The 5277-nt window shown below is 47.2% G+C and overlaps 1 protein-coding gene across 3 annotated transcripts in view; it reads right to left on the minus strand.

Moving 5' to 3' along the window:
• Positions 1 to 5277, minus strand: part of NDEL1 (nudE neurodevelopment protein 1 like 1) — a 57389-nt gene that overhangs the window by 37112 nt on the left and 15000 nt on the right. For 2 of the 3 annotated variants that reach the window (XM_003791105.2, XM_003791106.2), the window contains exon 1: positions 1838 to 2029. The exons of the other annotated variant lie outside the window; for it this stretch is intronic. The gene's annotated coding sequence lies outside the window, so the exon portion shown is untranslated. Of the gene's footprint in view, positions 1 to 1837; positions 2030 to 5277 lie in introns of those variants that run through there. 3 annotated transcript variants of the gene reach the window in all.

Raw genomic sequence — 5277 nt, forward strand, 5'->3', positions numbered from 1 at the left:
AAAAAAAAAAAAAAGAAAAGAAATAGAGCCTGTCAAAATGCCCTACCTGCAAGGAAACTAATCTTTGTACAATGGTAAGAAAATCTATTTTATGATATTGCTTCTTGTTAACTTTGGAGAACAAACTAATGAGGTTGGAAAAGTTCTTTCAGAACTCACTATTAACATACATGCCTTTTTGCTGTAATTCTACTTCTCTCCAAGGTGATATTTACATAATTTTTAACTCTTCAAAGTTGATTATAAATATGGTATCTCCTTTAGTCCTAGTGAACTACTTTTTCTACCCTATGGAGTGCTCAGAAATTTACATCAGAATTTTAAGCTTTGGTAACCAAATTTATTTCAGCATAGTTTACAATGAAAATAAAAAATAAGTCTTACAGATGTCATGAAAGCAAGATCTAAGTTTTCACAGGGGGTTCACATTTTAAATGCTCCTTATCCAGCTTCAATTTGTTTAATTGAAAAGTCTAAACAGAACTGCAGCTTCATAAGATTTAGCAACTATCTGGACCAACTCAATCCCTATCTAACCTGGGCAGGCTAAAGGTACTCTTTGTTCCTTATTCACTCCGATTTTAATTAACAATAACTTTTAGTAATAATTCAGAAAAGACACCCCACTCAGTTTCCCTTCTATCTTCAGCTTGTGACTTAAAACTGCATTTTGGGCCATCAACTTCCCAATTCAGCAAAGCCATTACCCATTACCCTACCTTCTAAGTACATCAAAAGCAACACAATTTATCAGACAAAATAATTAACCAACAACAAGCCGCAGAGTAATATTTTTCTCACAACTGAACAGCAGTTCTTACCTTAGTTGTTTGCTCAAAAATAATTGAGTAAGTAATCTTCTGGTGTATCTTTGGCAAGCCAAATTTTCTACTTTGCTTTCTAGGTGAGGTTATAAAAGTCCCAGGAAAAGAAACCAGAAGACCAAGCCTAGAAATGCAAAATCTGATTCAAGCTAAGCCACTCTACTAGTGCCCTAGGTGTTTGAATCCAAGTATAAATCACTTAACTACCCTTCCCCCACTCCCCGAGCACCGGTTCAATTTCCCCACCCAAATGGCGATAACACACTGAGGAGGTTTAAAAGAGATAAGAAGAGTACTCTGAAATATCTCAAGGCTCTACGAAACGAAATAATCAGTATTGAAAGGACTCTTAATTTCTTTGCAAAACTTAAAGGGTCACCTCGTCGCTTACAGAAAGAAAAATAAATAAATAAAAGAGGTAAGCACAAGCAACCTGAAACGGTACTAGAACATTTTCCAGAACTCCAAGCGGGGATGATTAGCAGTTCTGGCGGGTAGTCACAGGAATGACAATCCGAGCCCAACGTAGCTGCTCCCGCTCTCGCCCCCACACGAGAGAGAGAGGCGCAGAGATCAAAATCCAACCCGGTTCCACACAACCCTCGCAGCTAAAGGGATATGGGGAAGGTCTGAGGAGGAAGGCTGGGCGCAATGCTACCACCTCCGACGGGGCCACTCCTTGCGCCACCAGCGCCCCTGCCCACGGTGCCACGTCCCGGCCTCCGTCACCACCATCCCTCACCCCACCCCGGGATGGAGGCACATCCCCCGGAGGCCACCGGGCTCGTTCCTTTGAAGGCGCCCCTGGGGCCACACCTCGGACCAGGGCACCAAGGAGGCAGTTACAGCGGTTGGAACAGTTGCCCCAGACTGGGCGTACCAGAATCCGGCCCTAGCCCGGCCCGTCGGGGCCTCAGACACAGCCCCCGGGCCGGGCAGACTCCCCAAGGGCAGGCCTCGGCGCCACCCCCCGACTAGGTCCCCTCTGGATCGTCCCCGCATAGCAGGCTCACCTCCACCGTGTCAAAAGCGCATGTTCGCCGCCGCTCGACCAACGTCTCTGCTCCTCTGGCCTGGCCAGGCCCACCCAGCCGCTCAGCTCTGCTCCGCTCCGCAGCCCCGAGCCCCACTCCGCGCACCTCCACGCCCGGCTCCTCCCCGACACGTCAGGAGCTCCCTGGGTGTCGGAGGCCATTCTGTGACGCCAGGGGCGGAGTTCGGAGCATGCGCAGGAGTGCGCAAGCGGCGGGGCGGGGCTGTGACTGGGCTGCGGCTGGGCGGGGGTCACACCTGGCCGCGGAAGCCCGGCGCACTGACGTCAGGCTGGCGCCGTCCTTCTGCGCAAGCGCCTCCAGACCCCATGATGGGCGGGGTCTTGGCCTCTGCGGTTCCCTGTCGGTAGGAGACGGTAGTTCTACCGGGCGTGAGGACGTTCTTCCAGTTTTTTGGTCGGGAAGCCTTAAAAGTGTGCATGTTTATAAAGCGAATCTCGGCTCATTTTTCACCCCCAAGTCCACTCAGAACCACCCAATAGAACACTGGGAGCATTCTCTTTCCTTATCACTCTCACGAAAACCTGTGTTTTCACAGTGCTTCCACTAGCTGAAATTCTTTTTTTTGTTTTTAGAGACAGAGTCTCACTTTGTCGCCCTCGGTAGAGTGCCGTGGCGTCACAGCTCACAGCAACCTCTAGCTCTTGGGCTTAGGCAATTCTCTTGCCTCAGCCTCCCAAGTAGCTGGGACTACAGGTGCCGCCACAACACCCAGCTATTTTTTGTTGCAGTTTGGCCGGGGCTGGGTTCGAACCCACCACCCTCACTATAAGGGGCCAGGCCCACACTAGCTGAAATTTTATACTTGTTCTTGTCTTCGCTGAAGAGGAAGGCTGGGTGCAATGCTGCCACCTCCGACTGGGCCACTCTGCTCCACCAGCGCCCCGCCCACGGTGCCACGTCCCAGCCTCCGTCACCACCATCCCTCACCCCACCCCGGGATGGAGGCACGTCCCCCGGAGGCCACTACTGGAGGCAGTGCCCATAGCTCAGTGGGTAGGGCGCTGGCCACATACCTGGTGCTGGGGCTGGCGGGTTCAGATCCCACCCGAGCCAGCTAAAATAAACAATGACAACTGCAACAAAAAAATAGCCAGGCATAAGAGTTGGAGGTTACTGTGAGCTGTAACGTTACAGCACTCTACCGAGGGCAACATAGTGAGACTATGTCTCAAAAAAAAATTTTTTTTAAGTTCTGTGGGATCTAGAACTTCTTAGGCCTTGCTTTTCACAACAGATAGCTTTGTTGTAGGTAGAGTGGGTGCTCAAATATTTGATGAATAAATGAATGATTCCTTGGTGGCACGAAGGGATTTTAAATATGTCCACTTATGTTTTATGTATCTGAGCATCCATTCATTTAAATATACACGTGTGTGCATACACGCAAATATATGTATAAACATATAAATATATGTTAAATATATATAGGTATTCCCCTAGGGGACTTGGAGAAGGAAGGTAGCTAGAGAAGGTACCAGATCAAAAAGGAGAAAAATAGGGATGGACAACCGCTGAGGAAATGGAAATTTGAAGAAACCCATTTTAAAAACTGTATTAGGGCCAGGTGCTGTGGCTCAGGCCAGTAATCCCAACACTTTGGGAGGCTGGGGAGCATCATTTGAAGTCAGGTATTTATGACTAGCCTGGACAACATAGACCCCCCCCCATCTCTACCAAAAAAAATAATTTGTTTTAAGTTCATGGAAAATGTGTATTATGAAAAAAAATGCATGCATTTCAAATTTTTTTTTTTTTGAGACAGAGCCTCAAGCTGTCCCCCTGGGTAGAGTGCCATGGCATCACAGCTCACAGCAACTTCCAACTCCTGGGCTCAAGTGAGTCTCCTGCCTCAGCCTCCCAAATAGCTGGGACCACAGGCACCCGCCACAACGCCTGGCTATTTTTGGTTGTAGCCATAATTGTTGTTTGGTGGGCCCGGGCTGAATTCGAACCCACCACCTTAGGTGTACGTGGCTAGTGCCTTAGCCACTTGAGCCACAGGTGCTGAGCCAAAAGTAGAACTTTAAATGGACATTTTAAACAAGTAGGCTGGGTGCCTGTAGCATAGTGGTTACGGCACCAGCCACATACACCAAAGGTGGCGAGTTCAAACCCAGCATGGGCCAGCTAAAGAACTACAACAACAACAAAAAAATAGCCAGTATTGTGGCAGGCACCTGTAGTTCCAGCTGGAAGGCTGAGGCTAGAGAATTGCTTAAGCCCAAGAGTTGGAGGTTGCTGTGAGCTGTGACACCACAACACTCTACTGACAGAGTGTTTAGTGACACTCTGTCTCAAAAAATAAAATAAAAAAGAAACAAGTAGGATCAAGATCCTGAAGCATTTCTTCAAAGAATTGTACCAGGAGATGAAATCTGGCCCTACCTGTATGGTCCCAAAGAAAAAGCACAATCAAAGCAATGGCTACCAAGAAGTAGAAGTGTCCCGTCAAAACAAAAGTGGACTGATCAGGAGCAAAGGTCACGGTAACAGTTTTTGGGAGGATGCTCAAGGCAATTTGCTTTTTAACTTTCTGGAGAGCCAAAGAATGATAACATCTGCTTATGATGGGAGTATTTTTGAGAAAGTTAGCCAAAACTTTAGCAGAAAAATGCCCAGGCAAGCTTCACTGGAGTCTTCCTTCACCATAATAATGCTCCTCTCCTATTCATTTCTCTCATCAATAAAGGGCAATTTTTCAAGAGTTTTGATGAGAAATCACTAGGCATCCACATTCAGTACTGATTTGGCTCCTTCTTCTTTTCATTTCGTAATCTTAAAAAATCTTTAAAAGAGGCAGGCTCAGTGTCTCATGCCTATAATCCTAGCATTCTGGGAGGCCAAGGCAGGTAGATTGCTGGATTTCAGGAGTTGGAGACCAGCTAAGCAAGAGTGAGACCCCCATCTCTACTAAAAATGAAAAACTAGCTAGGCATGATGGCATATGCTTATAGTCCTAGCTATTCAGGTGGCTGAGGCAAGATGATTGCTCAAGCCCAGAGTTTGAGGTTGCTATGAGCTGTGACGTCATGGTACTTTATCCTGGGCAATAGAGTGAGATTCTGACTCAAAAAAAAAAAAATCTTTATAGGATACCTATTTTTCTTCACTTAGTAGAGAAAGACTACAATAACATGGTTAAATTCCCAGGATGGACCAAATGGCTGCTATAACAACTTACAAAAGTGTCTTGAACTTGTGTTCAAGAGAGAAGGAGCTGGGACCTTGTGTTAAGAGGACGGGAAGCTTGTGTTAAGAAATAAAGTTGGCTCGGCGCCTGTGGCTCAAGTGGCTAAGGCGCCAGCCACATACACCTAAGGTGGTGGGTTCGAATCCCCAGCCCGGGCCCGCCAGACAACAATGATGGCTGCAACCAAAAAATGGCCAGGCATTGTGGC

The sequence above is a fragment of the Otolemur garnettii genome, unplaced genomic scaffold (genome assembly GCF_000181295.1).
Source record: "Otolemur garnettii isolate 467f Iridium unplaced genomic scaffold, OtoGar3 scaffold00046, whole genome shotgun sequence".
NCBI classification, from domain to species: domain Eukaryota; kingdom Metazoa; phylum Chordata; class Mammalia; order Primates; family Galagidae; genus Otolemur; species Otolemur garnettii.